Source organism: Agelaius phoeniceus, chromosome 3 (genome assembly GCF_051311805.1).
Source record: "Agelaius phoeniceus isolate bAgePho1 chromosome 3, bAgePho1.hap1, whole genome shotgun sequence".
NCBI lineage: Eukaryota > Metazoa > Chordata > Aves > Passeriformes > Icteridae > Agelaius > Agelaius phoeniceus.
In genome coordinates this window covers 87,555,013-87,561,012 of record NC_135267.1, presented here as the reverse complement: position 1 = coordinate 87,561,012, position 6,000 = coordinate 87,555,013, and the positions used below count along the sequence as shown (strand labels likewise).

General features: G+C 41.9%; 1 protein-coding gene across 5 annotated transcripts in view; it reads left to right on the top strand.

The window, feature by feature from the left end:
- The first annotated feature begins 1,278 nt into the window (after positions 1 to 1,278).
- Positions 1,279 to 6,000, top strand: part of LRFN2 (leucine rich repeat and fibronectin type III domain containing 2) — a 158,318-nt gene continuing 153,596 nt past the window's right edge. For 3 of the 5 annotated variants that reach the window (XM_054630416.2, XM_077175816.1, XM_077175815.1), the window contains exon 1: positions 1,753 to 2,395. The gene's annotated coding sequence lies outside the window, so the exon portion shown is untranslated. Of the gene's footprint in view, positions 1,639 to 1,752; positions 2,396 to 4,769; positions 4,912 to 6,000 lie in introns of those variants that run through there. The other 2 variants (XM_077175814.1, XM_077175817.1) reach the window with 2 other exon arrangements.

Genomic DNA, 6,000 nt, shown 5'->3' with positions numbered 1-6,000 from the left:
GAGGAGAGTAGCTAGGCTAGATGAGGCTATAAAAATATATTTCTTACCCTTCAGAATGAAATACTACAGCTCTTTCTGAACTCTTGGCCTTTTTTCACACTGGGATGTTTACAAAGTGTCAGAAGATTTTACTCTTTAGACCCTGAATGCCTTAAAAGAGGTGTACTTTACACCAAATGCAAAGGACCTCAGAATTAGACCTTACATGTTTAGTCTGGATGTGCAGAAGCAGACTATTTCACTGCTCATGCCTTAGTGCATTAACTAATCTTTAAAGAACAGGGATTAAGGAGAAGCTTTGCTCATGAACAGGTTAGCCCTGGCTGTCTAGCACAGTCTGCAAAAACTCATTCAGATTCCTCAGAGGTGTCTAGTGCTGATCACTGTCCAGAGACAGGACCCTGGACTAAATGGACCATAGGTGTGACCCAGGGCCACAGTTCTCAGGTAAATTTCCACTGCAAAATGATACCACTTTCTTGGTTTGTGAGGTTTTTTTGGTGTGTGTTTGTTTGTTTCTTTTCTATTCCTTCCATGTGCATTATGAGTTGTTCTTTCTGTTGATGTATTGATACTGGTGTGTAGTAGAACAAGATGGATTTTTACCTCCTCTTTTATAGTCAGTGTCATCTTTTCCCTGGCTCTGTCTAGGAGCCTCTTCAACCAAAAAGCAGAAGAAAATGAGTGTCTCTGTATCAGGAGGGCTGGAGAGAGGAGCCCACTGGTTAATGGGAAAGACTGATCAATCTGCATGACTTCTTTTACATCAGTTCAAGTTTTATTTAGACATTGCAATACTGTTCAGTTCAAAGGGAGAACTACTACTTTCTTGCCAACAGCATTAGAAATAATACTATTTAACATGGGCAACCCCTGTACATGTTCTTCTCTTTGTCATTTAAGTTTCTAAAACATAGCAAGGAAAAAATGTTTCCAGTATTAAATAGAACGAATGAAGCTGACAGTGCTATTAGAATCATAGAATGGCTTAGGTCAGAACAGACTTTTGAGATCATCAAACCCAACTGTTAACACAGCACTGCCAAATCCACCACTAAACTGTGTACCTAAGCACCACATATGGTTTTTATCTATCTTTTCCTACATCGATACAGATATATATGACTTCCACTATAACATTTTAAGCATCGGCACCACCTGAGAGCTCAACTGCAGCTTATGCATTTTGCAGTAAAATTTCTCTCCTCTTCTGTCTTCCCTCCTCTTCCTCCGCCCCCAGAGGACTGACAGGCTTTCTACTGACAAATGTTGAGTGTAGCTCCTGAGGATTTAGCATGTCAGGCTGTGTCTACACAGCTTAGGTTTCTATTATTATGCAATGGCTTAGAGGGCAGTGCTTTGCCACATAATTACAGCGCCAATCTCTGTTAGGACCCGGAGTTTGGATGCCTCTTTCTATATCAGCTATTTGCCTCCTGCCCACTTAGGACTCCTCCCTGACACTCTTACTTGTTTATTAGCTTCTTTTTGTACCCTTGTTTCATCTGGTTTCTGGTTTTCTTCCTTTTGCTACGGTACATATTTGTTTATTTCAGAGGTGAGGGGTCTGATGAGTCGTGCCTGCACAGATTCCTATGCAGTACAAAGCACTTGCTGCATGTTGCATCGTCAGAAGAGGTAAGAAGAAATTCCTGAAGCTGCCTGCTAGTTCTCTCGGGTTTTTCACTCTCTATCTTTTTTTTTTCCTTTTTTTCCTTTTTTTTTTTTTTTTCCTGGTGTGTGCACATTGCTTGTCTTACAAGCCGTGCAGGCTCTGCCATCTAGAGCACTTTGTGAGATCACTCCACTTTGCTGTTTTTCCTTCTTCCATCCCTGCGTGTGACTGTGTGTGTCTGACTCTCCCTGCCTCTCTTCCCCCTGCGGTAGGACTCGGCCCCCCACCCCAAAACACACACACACACACACACACACACACACACACACACACACACACAGAGGAGCTGGGCTTGCTTGTATGAACTTGAAGACTTGCAATACTGAAATGCATGTGTTACCTTGGGATGCACTAGGATCAGAATGCTCAAAAAGCCTGCAGGCTGCTTAGTCCTCCAAGACTGGGTTTTTTAAATCACACAGGAAAAGAACAAGTTATTCACTCTTTTTTATTCTCTTTCTTTTTCTGTTTTTTCTCTTTCCTTTTTTTGTGCTTTGGATATTACTGAGCAAGGAGTCTCAGGGATTGACACGCTCGGACTTCACTGAACCAGGCTGCATCTGACAAACAATCTTGTCTACATTTTGGTTTGCTAGAGATCAACTGGGATTTTTCTGATTCTATCTTCTTTTGAAAAAAGGATGCATGGAATAGAAAGAAGGTCTAAGTGCCTGTCTGAGACTATTTTACCAAACCTGGGATAAATGTTACTTCTCAAAGGTAAGTGCAAGGATTTTTTCCTATGTATGTATAAACTGTGTAGTTATAACATAAACTATAAATAGATATATACCCAAAACATTTTAGAAATAGATAGCTACCTCTGATGGCAAAAAATGTCTCAGTTGTGCATCTTAAAGGATTGGTGAAATGTATAACTTTATCTCTCTTTTCATGTTAGCTTAGATAAGATTGCTCATGTAGAGTAATGGATCTCAGTTTGGTTTCTGCCTCTCATGATATGAAAAGGCATTTCAAAACCAATATTTTTTTTGAGTCAATAGGATTTTTTTATTATAGTTTTTAAACAGTGATGGAAAAATGTTTAAAAGAAACAATAATAATTTGGTTTCTAATAAAGGAGGAATTGAGGAATAGAGTAAAGCTGTGAAAGCAGTTTCAGCTTTCTGAGGAATTAGTAAATCCTAAAAAGATAAGGAAGAACTTTGCTGGACAGATCAACTCTGCTGTGTATAAAACAGGAGAGTAAAAGTGAGGACATTGGCAAATGTCTTTGAAGAAACAGAAGGCATAGGAGCAGCTAGAGAAGGGAAGGCATTGAGGGGTGTGGAGGGGCAGTGGGCACCACTTTGGTGTCTGCTGTCACAGAGGCTGTTGTTCTTGGTGAGGTGATGCCACTGGTGAGGGATGTCCAGAACTGGCAAGGTGGGCATGTGGGGGACAGGGTACACAAACAGGTATATGCTCTGTCATGTCTGTCTGACGTCAGCAGACATATATGCTCCCAGCAAGATTAAATGTACTGAGAATTGGGGTGGGGGAAGCATCTAAGTGGCAGCACAGTACAAGATATAGCAAAATGGGAACTGAATCCCTCTCTGATTTGCAAGGATGTATGTGCGTGTTTGGGACACAAAGCAAGTGTATGACTGAATAAAAGAAAGGAACTAATGGGATAAAAGAAATTGGCAGTGAAGTCAACAAGTCCCAGTATGGTAGATTAGCCACTGGAAATGTAAAATGGTCAGTTGTGGTAGTGTCTGTAAGAAAAGGTTCTTAAACTGGGTAACTCCTACCTACAGAAGAGACAAATAATATTGATTTAAAGCAAGAATAATTTTCTCTTTTCAGACTGTCTGATCTAGTATTTTTGGGGCAGTGCCATGGAGATATAAGAAAAATAAGGTTTATTTTATCTATTCCACCTTTGGGATTTCTATGACAGAAAACTCTTTTGATGAGAAGAGGGAGGGAAGCAGTAAACATCATATCAGTCTATAAAGCCACAGTTAATTAAATTGACATCTCCTAACTTTATAATACAATGTTCAGCATGGATAAGTCCAGCAGATGCAACACAATTGTCATGGGGATTTTCTGTTCCTCCAGAAAGAGGAAACATTGCCATGCAGGGGATCAATTTCTTATTGGACCTTGATGTGTACAGAGACTATAAAGGGCAAATTTAGGCTTGTGATGAGAAAGAAGAGAGACAAATAATTACTTCCACTCCTGCTGTGTTTCAGGCTGGTTGCAGTCCCCTTGTTTACAGCTTGCTCTGTGTCAGTGGTGAGTTTGCATTGCCCAGAGATCACCACTTGAGCACAACAGAGCGCTTCTCGTGTGCGCTCTGCTCGGAGCTGCCGCACCGCAACAGCACGGAGAAGAGCTCAGACCTTCCCTTAAACTGCTTCTAATTCTAGGGGAGAGAGGGAATGTAAAAAATAAACAATGCCAGGAGACAGTTAGCAAAAAAATTAATGCTGAATGTTTTTAACCCATGAAACCCAGCAAAGATCTGTATCACCCCTTGGATCAGAGACAGTGTCTGATCTGCTCTCCCCAGCACAGCTCTGGTTTCTTTAGGGCAACTCTGGACCAGGTGTGCCCCAGTATCTGGCTGTGTAGGGCACTGCATGCAGGCAAGCTGGCCCCCCTTGGTGCACCATAAAGGGTGAGAAATGTGACCCAGCCTCAGAGCCCCTGTTTGCTGCTGTCCTCTCTGCCCCATGCTGCACTCCACAGCTTCGGTGCTTCTTGTTTAAATTTAAAATGGGGCCATTACTGACCATTTTTCCTAATGGGGAGTACAAATGGCACGTGTAGCCTTGCCCCTTAGACTCCACTTTGCCTGCTGCTCAGGTGGACCTGAGCTGACAGCCCCCAGCAATCCTAGTCAGAGTGCTTCTGCTCCCCCTCTTTGCTGAGGAATCTGACCACTGACTCAAGTTTGCAATGTAATGATTATAGACACATCTGATCCGCCCCCTCCCCCCATTTTTTTTTTTTTTTTGTTCTTGTGGGCAAAAAGCAAAATGGGAGGCTGATTCAAAATTATCAAGGTTTAACTCGTAGTGGGCGGGAATATTCTTCAAGTGACTGAACTCCCTGCTGAAAAACCTGTGGACTGAAAACCCTTGAGGCTGCATTTGCTACCCACCCTCGCAGAGGTGAGGGAGGGGATGATGACAGTGCCTGTTCACTCCCAAATCCCATTTTGCATTGCTAATGCATTTCTGCCTTGACCTACAAAGATCACCTGTGGGAGAAGAGGGGTAAGTTGATCCAACTGTGTACTCAGTCTTTTTTTTTTTCTGGCCTGAGCACTCAGCCTTACTTTCTTCATGTTTGTCCAATGTGCTGTCATGGGTTTGTTTTAGTGGAGAGGCTAATTATTTTCTAGGTGCTGAACTGAAAAGCAGTAACACTCTTTTTGAAAGAAGGAATCTGTGGCTCCTTCAAACCAGTCCAGATGACTCTGAAATTTATTGTCCAACACCAAATAGGCCATTGCTTGTATTCTCTTTTCCCTCTTTTGTTTTACCATGTAGAATTTGACTAGTTCTAGCAACTAATTCTAGCAACTAAGGATCTCACCAAGGGGCTGGGATTTTCTCTGTCGGCATCCAGAGGCCACATGTGCTTGGATGGGTCTGAACAGTGCCCAGTTATGAACTGAAACTTGTTACAAAAGACAGGGTTTCATCTGAGTGCACCAGAATAAAAACAAACCCCACAAATCACAAATCAGCATGATGCAGTGCTGCAGTGAAGGGCCAGCTGTTACTCTCTGCCCAACCCAGCTCCACCTGGGATGCACAGAGAGAGAGGAAAGCCTGTAAGTGATAATTCTGATTCTAGGAACTCAAACTACCACCTGCATGGCTAAATGACAAACCTTGGCATGAAATTAACATACATAAACATGTCATTAGAAGGCTCACAGTGATGTGACATGGAAAACTGGGAAAAGATTGTGTCATTTAGAAGCATTTCTGCATCCCTTGGATCAGCGATTGTCACTGTACTTCAGAATATTGATATGACATTTTTTCTGATTTTTCTCTCTTCCTGTCATTTTCTTTGTCTTACCCACAATATGGGTCTCTGATAATATCCTCATCTTTATGGAAAAACATTGGTGACAAATCCAGGATACCAACTTCAGCATATAAAATGAGCAGCAGCAGTAGAAGTCAGAAAACATCTTTTCAGTTAAAAAAAAATGCTGATTTGAAAACATGGAAGAAGGAAAAAGATGTGCTGTCAGGGTCTGCCCCCATGCAGAATCACTATTGACCTACATAGAAGGCAGAGCTGAGTGGGAGGTTTCTAGTATAAATGTTTTTTGTTTTTGCAGGAAA